We start from the raw sequence: 18,348 nt of genomic DNA on the forward strand, positions 1-18,348 counted from the left end.
ACACACACACAGAGTGTCTCTCTTACACACACACACACACACACACACACACACAAACATACAGACAAAAGGGAATTAGACTGGCACTTGAGGAAAGTAAGCACATTAGACTACAGGGATACGGGGGAGTAGAATTGCTCTACAGGGAGCAGGCATTGGCTTGACAGGCCAAAGGGCCTACTGCTGTGGTATAATAATTTTTATCATATGCAAAAGGGAACTCTTTCCAGTGTAAAGAGCATCAATAATCAAGAACACAGATTTAAGATATTTGGTACAGTAACCAGAGGCAGAGAGGGAGAAGAAACATTTTGTGCGAGTATTTGTTGTAATCTGGAATGCACTGTTGAAAGGGTGATGGGAGCAAACTAATGTGATCTTTCAAATAGGGAAAAGTTTCAGTCTCTGAACGGTCCCACTCTGCTAGGAATGACCTCAACCAATGTGCTTCAGAAACTGGCTTCCCTGCCCCTATCAATGACGCACTTGCAAAGTTACAGCAGGAGGAGAAGTAGCTGCTTGGAATTTCTTGGCCTCTATACCCATGCAGGGTTTGGCAAAAGCTAACCTCTCAGCAATACCAGATCACTCTTCAGACTCTCTCTTCAATTTTCAGTCACGTACAAGGTCATTAGGCCCTTCGAGTCGTTCTACCACTTAATTATCTCATATTGATCTGTACCCCAAACCCACCCTGTTCTCTCTCTCTCTTGAAATCACACTGACCAAAAGCATGGTCCAAGAGGTTTAACTTAAAAAGTGTCTTAAAAGAGAAAAGGGATTTGAAATTTTTGTGTCTGTGTTTATGCACATTCCCATGCCTGTCATAGCCAATGTAAATCTGACAGTCTGTTGGGACAACAGGGAGGCCTCAGGGTTCACATATATAATTCTTTGAAATTTGCATCACAGGTAGACAGGATGGTTAATAAAGCATTTAACACGCTTGCCTTCACTGCTCAGACCTTTGAGTATAGGAGTTGGGACGTCACATTGATGTTGTGCAGGATATTGGTGAGGCCTCTTCTGGAGTACTGTGTGCAGTTCTGGTCACCTTGTTATAGGAAGGATATTATTAAACTGGAAGGGTTTAGAAAAGGTTTGCCAGGATGTTTCTCGGAATGGAACGTTTGAATAATAAAAATAGGCTGGGACTTTTTTCACTGGAGTGTAGGAGGTTGAGGGGTGATCTTACTGAGATTTATAAAACCATGAGGGGCATGGAAAAGGTGAATAGCAAAGATCTTTCCCCTAAGGTGGGGGAGTTTAAAACTACAGGGCATATTTTTAAGGTGAGAAGAGAAGATTTAAAAAAGAAATGAGGGGCAAGTTTTTTTTTAACACAGAGAGTGATTCGTGTATGGAATGAACTGCTAGAGAAAGTGGTGGATGCAGATGCAATTATGTTTAAAAAACATTTGGATAAGTACATGAATAGGAAAGGTTTGGAGGGATATGGAACATCCCTCCATGGGATGTTTGGGAACATGGTCAGCATGAACTGGTTGGACCAAAGGGTCTGTTTCCGCGCTGTATGACTTTATGACTTTAGCTGAACAAACAAATAAACCTGTTATTCACATTCTTGAACTTTGCAATGCACTCCCAGAATCTATAATCTTTTTGAAGTGAGCTATTTTTTTTAACCTTCACATGAAGAACTGCTTCATCTCTGAATGGCCTGACTCTAATTTTTAGTCAGGAACACTCCAGAGGAAATAGTTTCTCTGGATCTACCCCATCTAATGCCTTAATATCATTATAAAACCCTCAATAAGATCACCACTTCAACCATCTAAAGTCAAGGGAATAGAAGAATATTCTATGCAATTTGTTCATACAATTTAACAGTTTTATTCACAGTATCATTTTAATGAATATCCAAAGCTAATATATCCTTCCTGAAGTGCAAAGCCTCAAACTAAATGCCCCAGTCCAGGTGAAGTTTGTGAAGACAAACTTGACATTTGTTTTCAAACAGCTTCCTACATCTGCTGATTTCTTTCATATCTTCAACATTCAACTGTTGATTCTCTTATTTATTCAGTCATGGGATGTGGGTGTCAGTAGCTGGACAGCATTTATTACCCATCCCCAATTGCCCCTTGCTCCTCAAGGTGTGGAGCTGCCTTCTTGAACTGCATGTGGCCTAAATACAACTCACTGTGCTGTAAGGGAGAGAATTCTCTAGGTTGTTAGGGAGCTGGTAAGAATTTTGACCCAGCAACAGTGATGAGGTTGCATGATAGTATGTATCCAAGTTATGACAATGTGAGATTCAGAAGGAAAATTGCTGTTGATGCTCCCATTTCCCCATTACCCTTGTCCTCCTAGGAGTTAGAAGTCATGGATTTGGAAGATGCTGTCAAGGATCCTTAACTTTGTTGCAATGTATCTGCAGATGGTACACACTGCTGCCACTGTGTGCTAGTGGAGAAGGGTGTGCATGTTGAAGGTGGTGGTTGTGGCACCAATCAAGTGGGCTGCTTTGTCCTGGATGGTGTCAAGATTCTTGAGTGTTGGTGGAGCTGGACACATCCAGGCAAGTGGAGTGTATTCCATCATACTCCTGACTTGTCGAGATTTCACTATCCAATTTTTTTGTGCCGAAGTCATGCACTGGTGCTGCAGAAATGCTGATAACAAGAACACAGCAAGTGCCAAGAAACTAATGCACAAAGCTGAAGGCAGGATCATTACACAGACCAAAGCTAGAGTCTCTGATGGGTTTAAGCTAAAAAGATAATTCCAAAGAATTGCTAACATTTATTGCTTCTGTCTATATGAAGGAAAAGGGCACTAATTCAAGGGTGGGGTGTACTTTCCACATCAGGCACTCACTGTCAGTTTGGTAGAATTCGTAGCTCTGGTCCTTAAGCAAGTTATTGATTTATTCTGTAATATCATTCAGTTGGTTGTAGTATATTCAACCATGCCAGACACACTTGACACCTGGCTGATCAATAGCATTGTCTTATTTCAGACAGTCCCTGTACAAATGCTTTCTGTGCCACAGATTCTGAAGCAAATAAAACTGGCAAATGAATGGAATAAAAGTGATGCTTCAGACCCAGTGCTGGCTGCTACACATTTACACTAGACTCAATGCCTTCTCCATCCTGTCTGTCATAGAGTGTGGATTAAAATCAGCAACGACTACTGACCCAGTCAATAAACAGGCTACCTTTAAGGAAGGGTCCAACCCAAACTTCACCTTGGCTCACTCCCTTTCCTGGACTGACCAGCCTGGTGTGGAAGAAAGAAGGAGCAATGTATACAAAGAGGCCAGCAGAATATGTTAAGTATTGTGGGGGTTCCCTCACCTCCTAGGGCATTATGCTCACCTGGCCATTGACAAGATACTATGTCCAAAATCTCTGAACAAACATATAGTTGTTACCAAATGAGGAGAGGTGAGTTTGTTCCCATCTTTTTAACAAAATTCATTGGCCACAAAGATTTTTTAACTCTTTTCAGCCTACAGTTATATCACACCTTAATTAAAACACAATCAGCAATTAAAGTTATGGAGCCAGTTACAAGATATTTTTGATTAAAACGAAAAGGAATTTTATAACTTACCGACCAAGAAAAACGTAAAAATACATCAAACACCGGTAGAAATTTTAAAACCAGGGAAGTGGATCTAATTCAGTAGGAAGATAGAGAATATTCAGCTTAAAAAGTTCTCAAGAGCTCTTGAGTTATCACATTTGAACTTAAGCCCATGCCTGCTCAGTTCATGTCTCGTATCCTCAGCGGTGGTGACATTTGTAAAATCATTGAGATTTCAGTGAGTCGATGTTTCTCTGATTAGTTTTGTCAGCATTTCGGATTTTTGAGTTAATGGGGAGGAAACAGGAATAGGGATAGAATTTTTTAGTTCATGCTGTTACCAAGCCATTTTTTCTCTCTTTGTATGCTACTCTGCCAAACTGCTCCTGAAATGCAGTTCATTTATGTAATCCCAAGTCTTTCTTCATTGTCTTTCTAAATTGCATTGTTGCAGGAAACTTTTTCGTTTCCAAAATGAACAGCTTCTCTTGTGTAAATTAAAGCAGCAGATACAATTTTCTTTGCCCTTGAACTCAATTTAGAAAAAAAAATGGTAAATTTCAATTCAAATTTGACTTCATTTATTCCACAATAGGTTCCTGCATTTGCCTCAATCAGTGGTCAGGCGATCAGTGCAGCCATTTTAAGTCTTTGTTTCTACCTTTTACAAACCATTTAAGTCTATGAGGGTCTTGGGTATTAAAATCGGATGACAGCAGTAAAAAATTGACAGTCCACATTTTGCTCATTTCAACAAAATCTGCTTGCTTTATTTACTTTTCACTGGATGTGGGCATTGCCAGCAAAGCCAGCATTTATTGCCCATCCCTTATTGTCCTTGAACTGAGTGGCTTACTAGGCTATTTAAGAGGACTGTCATGAATCAGCCACATTGCTGTGGATCTAGAATCACATGTAGGCCAGACAGGGTGAGGATAGCAGACTTCTTTCCCTAAAGGACAGTAGATGGGATTTTGCAACAATCAATGGTACTTTTACGGTCACCATTACTGAAATAACTCCACAAAGGCTGGTATCCTATCACTAAGTCACCCTTCATTTACACATGCATCGTACAGGAGATTGACCCAGCTAGCTCAGAGCCAGTTCCTAGAGTGAGCAGGGCTCCCTTATTGGACCAATTTAAGAGCCCCAATCAGGGAACTCATATTATATAAGGTCCACCTGGCTGACCTCGTTACAATCATTACAGTTACTGAGACTATTTTTCAATTCCAGAATTACAAGCAGAATTTTAAAATTCCATCAGTTGCTATGGCGAACTTTGTTAACATGTTCCTGAAGCATTAGCCTGGGATTCTGGGTGCTAGTCCATTGACATTACATCCCCTGTTCTAATCTGATTATTAGGAAAATGAAATGTATTTTATCACATTTCACAGATTTGTTGATTTTGCATTCAAGTGGGACTCAAACCCAAGACTTTCTGACTCAATGGCACTTACTGAGCCAAGCTGACAGCTGAAGAGGCAGTGCTTTTAATGAGGGAGATTATTGAGAAGAAAATTTTAATAAAATGACTTACACTTAGCATCCTATCATAGCAAAACATTCCAAGCGCTTCAAAGGAGCATTTACAAAGAAAATTTGAAACAAACCCACAGCAGGATATCTTGATATTAAAATCTTGATAGGAGAAAGGTTTGAGGATTGTCTTAATGGATAAGAGAGGTAGAGAGGCAGAGAGAAGGACATTCAAGAGCATGAGGGGTTTGGCAGCTGAAGTCATTGCCATCAACGGTTAAGTGATTTACAATCGGACAAGTGAGCAGAACTGAAGCAGCACAAAGACCTCGGAGGGTTGTAGAGCTGGAGGTGGTTACAGAACTGTATGACATTAGTACCATCGGCATCATTTAATAGGAAATGCTGACTGTCTAGACAATTTGCAACATCACTGAACCATGTATCTACTGAATTTTATTGCCCTTCACAAGTATAGAATTAAAACAATAAAAAAGACTTAGTGTTTGAATTAGTGAATCATTTCATTCCAGTGTCTGTGAGAGAAAGATTCAGTGTCATTGCAGTAACCTTGCTGCCTGTCTCACTGCAGACTCTGGTCTAAGGAGCAGGAATGGAAAAGGCAAAAAGATAAGGTGTTGGAATCCTTTCATTAGCTCTCAGAAACAAGCTACCATTAGGTGTTCACCTGTTCTGATTGCCAGTTAGTGATACATTTCTTTGCAGCCAGACTTGCCCAAATGTTTTCGCGGATACGTTATCAAGTCCTCAAATGGAATCAGAACCTGTTTTCAACATAGCGTAATGGAGCACATTCTGAAATGAAACCAACTGTTCTTGTATTTTCTGTGTTTACAGTAACAGGGACTCAATGTCTTGGAATCTCATCTGGAACAGAGAGTAGGCTGCCTCTCACCTCCTCAAACTTCAATGTATCAAGTCCCAGTCACCACTTCATTTGCTGACCTGCATTGGCTTCCTGTGTAGCAACGGTCAACCCCAGAAATTCTCATCCCCATTTTCAAATCCCTTCATGGTTTCATTTCTCTTCCCCATCTCTGTTAGCTCCTCTCGCTCTACAGTCCTCCGAGGTCCGCAAACACCTCCAATTTTACAGACTTGGCAAATCCATGATTTTCATCAATCTATGATCTTCTGCACCCCTCTCTGCTCCTTTATGAAGCTCCTTGTAGTTTGCTAGTGCTTTAAAGGTTAAAAAAGCATAGTGCATTGTCTTCAAGCTAAAGTGGCCATTGTCTTACCAGACCATAGCGTTGTTGTCTTATTACAGACTTACAACTGGTGGCGGTTTAACCTGAAGCAAAATAATGTGGATGTTGGACTCTGAAATGAAACCTAAAAATGCTGGAAATACTTAGCAATCCAGGCAGCAACTGTAAAGAGATTTACGGAATTAACATTTCAAGTCCTGCGACCCTGAATCATGGACAGACAAAATCAACCACTTCGACCTCCCTGATTTTAGTCACCAGCCCAAATATCTTCTTGTCTGCCTTAGTGTCAAACTTTGTTCAATAATGCTCTAGTGAGGCACCTTAGAAAATATTACTGTGTTGAACAGTTTATACAAATGCATGCTATTGTTGTTAGGGAGAGGGAATGTTAGCTAAACTAGGTCACTATCAAGGATGCCCCACTGGATGTTAATTACTCCTTCAAACCAATGGATCCCTCCATCCCCTCAATTATTCTGGTTGCTGTTGTTAGTAACCTTTCAGTAACTGCATTATCCATTTTAGTACAGTGGCAAAGAGAACTATGTACATTATTTTAAGTGCAGTTACATCCATGACTTATAAAGTGGCGACATTACCTCACTCTTTCAGCTCTATAATGACCTTATAAAACATTGTCAGATTTCGTTTGCTCACTCCTTCCAAGCATTGTTACAGTAGCTTCAATTTATTGCCAACTTGTAACGCTTCATTGCATATTACCTTTACAAATGAAGGAACTGAGAGAAATATGTATTTTATATTTTTTTCCTTTCTTTTAGCATTAGGGCATCACTGGTCAGGCCAGCATTTATTGCCCATTCCTAATTGTCCTGAATTGTGTGCTTGCCAGTGCAGTTTCAGAGGGCAGTTAAGAGTCAATCACATCTGGAGTCACATATAAATCAGGAGAGGATGGTAGATTTTCCTTCTCTAAAAGTAATTTAGTGAATCAGATTTTTTTTTAAAAAATCATTGGTCACCATTTGACTAGTTTTTAATTCCAGACTTTATTAAATGGGCTCACATTTCATCATTTGCCATTGTAGGAGGGTGTCAGCACAGCATTAGCCTGGGTGTTCGAATTACTAATCTAGTGACATTGCCACTACACCACAGCTTCCCCTCATTATATCTTCCATTGTTGCAAAATCCCCTCCCCTTCACTAATGTTCTTTAAGGAAGGAAATCTGCCGTCCTTACCTGGTCTGGCTCCAGACCCCCAGCAATGTGGTTGATTCTTAACTCCCCTCTGGGCAATTAGGTCAGGTAATAAATGCTGGGCCCAGTCAATGACACCCACATCCCATGAACGAATATCAAAAAGTTATTTGTATTTCTAAAGCACCTTCAACAAAATACAACATCCACAGGTGCATCATTGGAGCATTAATAAGCAAAACTAAACACAAGGGCAGATATTAGGGTAGACGGTGCGGCCAAAGGTTTGGTCATATTGATAGGTTTGAAGGAATTTCTTACAGTCGAGGAGCAGGTTCAGGGAGGGAATTCCATTGTCAACAATACTGGAGCAGTTAAAGTTACAGCATCCTCTCATGGGACCCAACCATTTGAAAAACAAATTTTAAGAAGTTTAACAACATGGCCCCTTTGAGACAATTTGGTGTTTCATAAATAACAAAGATTATGAATTAACTCTAACTTATCAATTAAATACACTCTATATAGTTTGCTAGTGCTTTCAAGGTTAAAATATCATAGCTTAGTGCCTGCAAGCTAAAGGTAAAGTTGCCATAGCCTTACTCGACCTTAAGGTTACTCTCTTATTAGAAACTTACAACTGGTGGTGGTTTAACCTGATGGTCACCACATCGCAGGTGAGCAGACACCCCTTCAGGGTTAATAAGGTGTGGGACTGGATGAACACAGCAGGCCAGGCAGCATCAGAGGAGCAGGAAAGCTGATGTTTCGGGTCTGGACCCTTCTTCAGAAATGGGGGAGGGGAAGGGGGCTCTGAAATAAATAGAGGGCGGGGGCAGTGAGAGAAGGTGGATAGTGGAGTGGATAGGTGGGAGAGAAGACGGACAGGTCGAGGAGGCGGGGGTGAAGCTAGTAAAGGTGAGTGTAGGTAGGGAGTTGGGATGGGGGTTGGTCAGTGAGGTGGGAAGAGTGGATAGGTGGGAGAGAAGATGGACAGGTTAAGGAGGCGGGGATGAGAGGGGGGTGCTGGTCTTGGGATGAGGTCGGGGATGGGGAGATTTTGAAGCTAGTAAACTCCACATTGAGGCCATTGGGTTGTACTCCTTCAGGGTAATCTCAGCCAGTGCAGGAATTTAACCCGCACTGTTAGTGTTAGCTGTGCATTGCAAACCAGCCATCTGAGCTAAACCAAGCAGGATGCATTCCACTCTCCTGTGATCCTCTGTAATCTTGAGTTCTCAATCTCAGTCAGGTTGTGGAGTACAGGGGAGGAATAGTATGTCCAGATATAGTATTGGGCAAATCTCCTGGTCCTGCCAGTTTGGGTTGCAATTCTTCACATGGATTGGCAAGCAGAAAGATGGGGGAAGGTGCCTGTGGTTAGATCACTAGCAGGTTACTGACAATGACTTCCCTGTGGTATTCAGAAATGTGTCGGTACAGAGCTGACACAGGACTGAACTGCACTGGTAACAGAAACCTTGCAAGTCCAGAACTCAGTCCTGCTAAAAATAGATTATGTATCAGGCATGATATTTTTATATAAAATGTGAATGGAAGGGTGGGATCACTTTCCATTTAACACTAGAATCCAATTTCAAAATCAGGCAACTTAGACAAAACACTCCTTTCTCACCAAAAAACAAGTAACATTGGGTTCTATCCCCTAGACTAATCAATTTACATGGATTTCGAAGGTGATCAAATTTTTTTTTGCACCCTGACTGAGTGGGTTTGGACAGTTGATAACAGTTGTTCGGATAAACCTAGCAATCCAGAGGCTTGGGTCTAAGGACCAATTGGAAGGAGTTTCAGATACTGCTATCATAAGGCGGTATTTAAATTCAGTTCATTGGAACAAAACATTAGTCTCAGTAATGGTGACCATGAAACTATTGAATGGTTGTGAAAATTTATCTGGTTTAACAATGAAATCTGAGGTCCTAATACAGTTTGGTCTAAATATGATTGGCTTACTCTGAAATGGTTAGGAAAGAGAACTCAGTGAAAGCTAAGGCAGCTCTCCAGTGTCTTATGGCAGTCCCTCTTGGTTTGTGTGAACTGACTCATGATTCTGCAAGATCACCAATCTCTCTAATTGTCAAAAACACAAGAATTGACTGACAAAGGAAATGGATTTCCATAACTCCAGGATGAACTTGCCCATTATTATAGCATGAAACTCAGTCTTACAGTGTCCTAACATCAACTTCCACATCTGTAAACCCATTCTAGCTATCAACCATCCTCGGTGTATATCAATATTTTCTGGCATCTGGCCTGGACTATATGTCTCAGTCCACACCTGGACATCTCCTGAGCAGGTATCTGACACTCAAATTGCCCTCTGGGCAATTAGGGATAGGCAATAAATGCTGACCTAGCCATCAACACCCACATCCTGTAAATGAATTAAAAATGTTGGGCAGAATGAAAGGTCCTTATATCCAACTCCATGCTGTCCCTGTCCTGGGAGCGTGTGGTAGGAAAAGCATAGAGTTAGTTTCACATTCACTTCAAAAGAGTAGAGGAAGGTTTACTCTGGATCCTGCTATCTCTGTCATGGGAGTGTTTGATGGAGACAATGTCAAGGTAGCTTTACTCTCAGTTTAAATGAGTAGAGTGAGCTTTACTTTCAGTTTAAAATAATTGAAGGAGCTTTACTCTCGATCTAACCCTGTGCTGTCCCTGTCCTGTGAGAGTTTGATGGAGACAGTGTAGATAAAAAAAAGTAGACGGAGCTTTACAATGTACCTTAACCTCATGCTGCGCCCGGGACTGTTTCATGAGGATAGGTTTTAGTGGGTGGGTGTGGAGATTTTTTGTTGTTGTTTATGGGGAGAGGGAGGGAGGGGAGAGAGCTTGCGACTGTGTAGTTAAGGCTCAGGCGTCAATCGAGGGGAACGTGCAGAACCCAGAGGCAGTAACTGGCTGACCAAGGAGGGGAGTGGATGGAGTGGAGTGGAGAGATGTTGGGGGATGGGGTAGACTGAGGGCTAAATGTGAGTGGGTTGGAACTAAAATTTCCTGCATCCATTCGCCTGTTCCACTACATCTCACCATCTGCTCAAAAGCACCCGGGGAAACTGCTCCAGCCTTTCCATTGAAAAACTACGATTTGGTCTTCAAAGCCGTGCTGATGAAATGTATTCACTCATTCTTACAATGTGTCCTGTGGAAATCCTCTCATTCTCAGCACTGCGCACTCTCAGCTAGATGCATTAAACAGTGAGAATGGACATTAATCCCAGCCTAGAATTAATGCATTGTAAAAAGGTCCTTACTGACACCAGGTAACCCCCAGCGGAAATATGTTCAGCTTTCCCCAAAACACAGACCCCTCAGCACTTGAGAAACAGCAAGAAATACTTCGAAACACACACGTGATACTGAGAGGACAATTATGGTTGCAACGTGACATTGTTCCCCTCCTGAGGTGTAATATTTCCCAAAACAGTGAGAAGAAAAACCCTTTCGTCTTTTTACTATTCATCCCGCATTAACATGCCAGAACAATCCTCGAAGGAGGAGAGGAATGGGGCTGAGGGGTGTAGGCTCCTGGAAAAAAGGAACAGGTTGTCATCAGGGCGAGGGAGAGAGGTGGAAAAAAACCTCCAATGAAACGGAAGCTCAATACAATGAAAATCTGCTCCAGACCAGATGGGGCAATGCGAGGGGTACCAGGTCTGACCAGCTTTCAATGGCTGAGCCTGGTTTTCCCCTCACACCCAGTGCCCGGGCACGTACAAAGAGGGGTGAGTGGGGGACAGACAGAATTATATACACACACAGGGGCTAAACGTGATCCGGACCACCACACATTCCTGCTTCATTTCAATGTAAATATGTCCGAAACCAGAGAGCGCCCTTGTTTACACCGGGTGTTCCAGACAACACCCTTTTGGTGGGGGTGGGGGGGGGGGGTCGGTGGGGAATGGGAGTCTCTGAACTAAATGGAAGATGAAACGTGACATTCTCGTACAGAGGGAAAGCTGTTGAAATAATCACGGCTAAGTACCATGTCGAAATTCCTAAATCCTTGACAATCCGACCCTCGCATAAGCAAGCGACCTCCCCCCCCCCCCCCCCCCCCCCATACAAGCGTCCACCCAGACACTCCACATCAGCACCCAGTGTGACATTCAGAAACATTTATCCAGAAACACAGGCGGTAAATGAACAATCAGAGCCTCACTGCAGCTGAATGTCACGCTCGGGTAAATCTACATCGAATCCAAACTTCATTGTTGCTGAAATCCTCAATTTGCGATGAAAAGAACTTGGCTATTAATTAATGTTTTACCCACCCACCCCCTTCTCTCTCAGTTCCCATGAAAAGGGTTGCTTACCTGCGGCACGCTGCCCTCTATAAGACTGGGGAAGGGGCTGGTGCTGAGGAACAGGCGGTCTGTGTGTGTGTGTGTGTGTGTGCGCACACGGTGGGACACGGACCGGGATCTAGTCTCCCCGCCTTGCTGTTGGACAGGGATTCAGTCGGTGCCTTGTCGGTTGAGATACCATTCCACACACAGACTGAGACAGAGAGAGGGGTAGGGAGCTCACTCTGTTAGCAGCGACCTCTGCAGCTGTTGCTCCTCTCTGGGAGTCTCCCAGGAAATGGGCAATGGTTAACCCACTTTCATCCCCACCCTATCCGGGAGAATAGTCTGTCCTTGCTGGCAGATGATTTTTGTTTTGCATAATGCCTTTCATCCCTTAAGAATAGAAAACAAAGGAGTGATATAATTGAGATTCACCCGGGGTATAAAGCACAGAACTGCATCGCAGGCCATTCGGCCCACAGAGTCCGTGCTGGTGTTCCGGTTCCACTCATTTTTCCGCATCTAAATCCTCCATCTGTTCCCTTCTCCCGCCTATGCTTGAGTCGTTTCACCTGAAATTTAAAAGGTTCGCTTCAACCTCTCCCTTTGGTGGCGATTTCCACATTCTCACAGCTCCCTGGCTGAACAAATTTCATTTATTGTGGGCTATCTAATATTGATAACCTTCAGCACACAAGTGGAAACATTCTTTATGTCAACTGGATGGAACCCTTCCATGACTTTAAAGATCTCCTTTAGGCAGCCCCACAGCCCCCTGTTTACGAGATCAGAAGTCACACCACACCCGGTTGTAGTCCAACAGGATTATTTGAAGTCACAAGTTTCAAGGGCACTGCTCCTTCCTCACTTCACTTGGCAAAGGAGCAGCACTTCGAATGCTTGTGATTTCAAATAAACCTGTTGGACTATAACCTGGTGTTGTGTGACTTCTGACCTTCTCCACCCCAGTCCAACGACAGCTCCTCCACATCTTGACTCCTATTTTTGAGACAGGGAGACCTGTCCTGCCAATCCTTTGCTGACTGTAAACCCACACATTTCTGGTATCATTCCTGTAAATTTTCTATGCAACCTCTACAGCACCTCTATATCTTGATTTGATTGTACCTAGATACAGTGAAAAATTTTATTTTGCATGCAGTACAGACAGGTCTTCATCATCGTCTATCTTCTTCATCATGTGGTGCCCAGCGCCATAGGCAATACTGCGGGTGTGATCTGACCAAGGTGCGAATACAGTGTTGAAGTTGATGGAATGATTTGACAGGGTAGGTAGCGGCAATTGGTTTCTCTGGTAAGAGAGTCCAGAAGGATTGACAATAACTTTAAATTGAGAACTTAGCTCTTCAGGGCTGATTTGAAGAAACATTTCTTCATTCAGATGGTAGTGAATAGCTGGAACTGTCTTCCTTAAGAAAATAAATTGTTAAAGCTGAGAGTCAATTGATAATATCAAAACTGAGATTGTTAACTTTGTAACAAGCATAGAGAATGCTGGAGAGACTCAACAGGTTTGGCACCACTGGAGAGATAAACAGAGTTAATGTTTTAAGTCCAATATGACTCTTCTTCAGAACTCAAGAGTTCAGAACTGATAGATTTGCGTTGGGTGTAAAAGTTTTGGAGCCAAGGATGATAGCTGGAATTGAGAAACAGATACAGTTGAGATACAAATCCATTTATTAGTAAAACAGTCTTGAAGGGATGAGTGGCCTTTTTTTCCCTAATCAACCTGTTCAGAGATGTTATTACGCACTTCTAGAGCAGGTGGCACTTGAACCCTGGTCTCCTGGTCCAGGGGTATGGACACATTTACTGCACCACAAGAAGGCCATTCCTTCTGCAAAACACTCACTCAGGTCTAACATCAATTAATGGCCATCAAGGGTCATACTGATGGGACAACTATCAGCAGATTGATTAGGAGACACACATTTACAGGCTGGTTACAGTTCATCAACTCAGTGTGCAGTTTACCACTTGTTGTGATTTTTGGTTAACACTGAGTGACAAGTTAACCTATCTGGTGAAACAAATTTAACATTCAAATGAAGCAGCCTCTGAACATCAGCAATCAATTTCATTGTTAGTCGCAAGTCATTTTTCCTCATCAAAGGCACTTTTGCCTTGAGTAGGTAACAAGGAATCTCCAACTTAAACAGTGGTTTGATACAACAAATAACTTGACAGGCCAGTTCAGAGGGTAATAAATGTAGACAAACAGGAGGCTGGAAGAACACAGCAAGCCAGGCAGCATCTGAAGGAAAGGAGCAGGAAGAAGGGTTATACCCGAAACGTTGACTGCTCCTTTCCTCCAGTTGCTGCCTGGCCTGCTGTGTTCTTCCAATCTCCTGTTTGTCTACCTTGGATTCCAGCATCTGCAGTTTTTTTTGTCTCTCACGTAATAAATGTAAACCATGTTGATGTAGAACTGGAGTATAGATAAAGCCAGACTGAGTTTCCTTCCCAAAAGGTATATTAACAAATCAAGTGGGTATTTACAAATTCTCATTGTCTTTTTAAGTGATACCAGTTTATTTCTAGCTTATTTGAAAGCTGAAATTGAATGGATTTACCTATCCATATCCATATGCAAATTTCATATTTTTTTTACTGCAGCTTACTTTCCAGCCCATTATAGAGTCATCAGCAACTTTAGCTATAGTACCTTCTAGCCCTGCATCCAAGTCATGAAGATAGATCATAAATAGTTGGCATCTGAGGAAGAAATCCTGTGGTAAAACACTAGTTACATCTTGCCAACTAGACAAAGACCCAATTCTCCCAATTCTCTGCTTTCTATTGTTTTGACAATCCTCTATCCAAGCTAATAAATTACCCCTAACCCCATGTGATCTTATTTTATGTATTGGCTTTTTGTGCGGTATCTTATCAAAAGCCTTTGGGAAGTTCAGATGTACTATACCTACAAGATCCCCATTATCTATTTTGTTTGTTAAATCTTCAATGAATTCTAGCAAGTTAGTGAAACACACTTTACCCTTCATAAATCCATGCTGACTTTCCAAATATCCTGTTATTAATTCCTTAGTAATGGATTCTAACAATTTCCCAAAGACAAATGTTAAACTAACTGGTTGTAATTTAATACTTTCTGCCTCTATCTCTTTTTGAGTATGGGCATTACTTGAGTATTTTTCCAATCCAGTGGAACTTCTCCCGCATCCAAGGAATTTTGGAATATTATAACCAATAGATCAGCTATCTCTGCTGCCACTTCCGATAAGACCCTAGGATATAGACCATCAGGCCCTGGGGATTTGTCTGCCTTTGATCCCAATGGTTTGCTCAGTACTTTTTCCCTAGTAATGATGATTGTTTCAAATTCTTCTTTTCTATACCTTCAGCATTACCTGTTACTATTGGGATGATACTGTAAAAATTAAGGCAAAATATTGATTTAGCATCTTTGCCATTTCTGGGTTCCCATTATTAACTCACCAATTTCATCCTCCAAGGGACTAACATTCATTTTAGCTACTCTCTTCCCTTTTACATACTTATAGAAGCTTTTGCTATCCATTTTTATATTTCCCACTAGTTTTCTTACATCGTTTTCTTGCTCTAAGACTTTTTGGTGACCCTTTGTTGATCTTTAAAAGTTTCCAAATCTTTCAGCCCAACCACTTGTCTTTGCATATGGTATGCCTTAATTTTTGTCTTTGTTATCTTTATCTAACTCCTTTGCTCAGCCGTGGATACTTTTTTCTACATCTTAGAATTTTTCCTCCTCTCTGGAATATATTTCAGTTGGGAGGAATTGATTATCTCCTAAACATTTGCCACTGTTCATCAACTGTCCTACTTTTTTGTCTTCTAGGGTCAAATCTGCCCTCATGCCTCTTTTATTATCTTTGTTTAACTCCAGAACACTATATGGGACTCCAGTTTCTTGTCCTCAAACTGAATTTGAAATTCTACCATGCTATGATCACTCTTCTCTAGAGAATCCTTTGCAATGAGATCATTCACTTATTTCACCTCATTATGCAATGCTAAATCCAGAATGGCCTTCTCTCTGGCTGGTTCCTCAACATGTCATTCCAATACATTGCCTGGATCTCTGGTCCTCTAGCACAATGAAAATACTAAAATGCTATTTATTCCTGACTGACATTCTTTGGATGTCCCAAAGTGCTTTATAATCGATGAAGTTATTTTGAAGTGTACTCACTGTTGCAATGTAGGAAAGACCATTTGCACACAGTGCAACAAGTAAATAATGATCAGCATATATTGGTTGAGGTATAAATATTGATTAGGACCCTGGCCTTTCTTCAAAGTAGTTCCAATGGAATCTTTTATGTCAGCTCGAAAGGGTAGAGAGGGCATTGGCTAATTGTTTCATTCAAGAGTGGCTCCTCCAACAAGGGGCAGCATTCCCTCAATCCTGTGTTGAGAGTGCCTGATGAGAGCTAATGCTCAAATGACTCATGGTGGAGGTTCTTGTAAAGAAACAAGACTGGTACAGAAAAATCTATCAGGGTCAGTGATATCCTTTAAGGCAGGAAATCTGCCATCCTTACCTGGTCTGGTCTACATGTGACTCCAGACTTGCAGGGATGTGGTGCAAATTGTTGTCTCAATGTGTTAAGACACGGTGTCAAAACATTGGAACTAGCTCTCCAAGGAGGGTTAGAAATTAGCTTTGGAGAAAGACTTGAATTTCACCAGCTCCAAAGAAACAGAAAGCAGCTTGGGATCTGGAACAAGTTGAGAACTATGGCATTGCCAATGAGTTTATGCAGCTCTGGGGAGGCTGTTTTTCTTTGGTGGGAATGGGTTAAACAGGTTGCCTGCTGAACAGAATGCTCAGAGCTATATACTGCACAGCACTGGCACAAACAGACTCCAGCCTTCAGCTGTCAGTGCTGCCTATTCTGCCAATCACCCGACACTGGCTTCGAATAGAACTTGTAAGTTTATGTGCCGTGTAAATTCTCTCAGCCATCTGTCAAATCAGCCATGCATTCCTTAGAACCTGATGCATTCCCCATGCTTTGGATGATAAAAAATGGTGTGGAAAATCCAGGTGCAAATAGTGGGGGAGCCCAGTTCTTACAATGAAATGGAGTTTTTGTCTATTCTTTGGCATGTAGAAGAATGTGAAATTGAGTTATGGAGGGTCTTTACAGAATCGACACTGAGACAGTTTCCCCCCGAGCTGCAGAATTTGAGACACAGGGTGGATGGGGGCCACAGTCTCAATGTAGGGGACTGATTATTTAGGACTAAGATGAGGAGAAATTTCTTCACTCAGAGAGGGGTGAATCTTTAGAATTCCCAAACCCAGAGGGTTGTTGTGGATCATCAGTGAATTCAAGACTGAGTGATTCATTTCTGGTTTGTCTCTGTATCAAGGGATATGTGGAGTGAGCGAGTGGGTGAGCAGTCAGAAAGTTAGCCATGATGTTATTGAGTTGGAGGGGCAGGTTTGACAGGACAAGTGCTGCTTTTAATTATTTTTATACATTCACAGGATGTGGGTGTTGCTGGCTAGGCAGCATTTATTGCCCATCCCTAATTGCCCAGAAGGCAGTCAGGAATCAACCACATTGCTGTGGGTCTGGAGTTGCATGTAGGCCAGAGCAGGTAAGGATGGCAGTTTCCTCCCCTAAAGGACATTAGTGAACCAGATGTGTTTCTCTGATAATCAGCATAGTCATCATTAGACTCTTAATTCCAGATATTGATCGAATTCAAACGCCACCATCTGCCATGGCAGAATTTGAACCCAGGTCCCCAGAACATTACCTGGGTCTCTGGATTAATGGTTCAATGATAATATCACTAGGTCATTGCCTCCCTTTCTTAATTATTGCCTCTGTTCTATAAGATATTTTCCTATTCTAGTGATGCAACTACAATATATATATGGCAAAATGAACAAAATGAAATTGTTTCTGAAGAAATGTATCAGACTCAAAACGTTGACTCTGTTTCTCTCTCCACAGATGCTGCCAGACCTGTTGAGTTTATCGAACACTCTGCTGTTTTTGTTTGTTTCACATTTGAGCGTGCAAAGACGCTATGCATTTTAGTCCTGCCTGGGTGTACAATTGACAAAGACAGTGAGAAGCATCGTGTGCTATTTGACTGGATCTGAGTGTCTAATTGGTTTCCAGTAATAGAAGATCAACTACAAGTGATTCTTAACAAGATGAAGGTCTATATAATAAGATGTAGTTTATTGCATGATGGCAATTGGGTACAAGTTACATTCTGAAATAACTGCACAGACGGTGGGTCCCATCACCAAGTCACCCCTTATTCACTTGTGCAAAGTACACTGGCTGTGGCCATCCAGATCAAAGTCAGTCCCCTGAACTGAGGAGATTCTAAATCCTTTCTTTATCTTGGTCAGCCAGGACTTTCCTGATTGGCCCAGGTTAACAGTCCCAATAAAGAACCTCATAGTTAACAAGGTCCAACTGGTTCCAATCATTACATCCCTCCCCCCTCCTAGGTCCAGGGATGAAGGCCTAGTTTTTCGCTTGTAGTTTTTCTTGCAACACTTTTGCCCCAGGTCCGGTTCTTTGGACTCGAAC

The 18,348-nt window shown here is 41.9% G+C and overlaps 1 protein-coding gene across 3 annotated transcripts in view; it reads right to left on the minus strand.

Moving 5' to 3' along the window:
- fxyd6 (FXYD domain containing ion transport regulator 6) overlaps positions 1-12,019 on the minus strand; it is a 36,235-nt gene extending 24,216 nt beyond the window's left edge. For 2 of the 3 annotated variants that reach the window (XM_048615595.1, XM_048615593.1), the window contains exon 1: positions 11,786-12,019. The gene's annotated coding sequence lies outside the window, so the exon portion shown is untranslated. Of the gene's footprint in view, positions 1-3,582; positions 3,629-11,785 lie in introns of those variants that run through there. The other variant, XM_048615594.1, reaches the window with a different exon arrangement.
- Between the last annotated feature and the right edge of the window lie 6,329 nt (positions 12,020-18,348).

The sequence above is a fragment of the Rhincodon typus genome, chromosome 32, assembly GCF_021869965.1.
Source record: "Rhincodon typus isolate 14 chromosome 32, sRhiTyp1.1, whole genome shotgun sequence".
Taxonomy (NCBI): Eukaryota; Metazoa; Chordata; class Chondrichthyes; order Orectolobiformes; family Rhincodontidae; genus Rhincodon; species Rhincodon typus.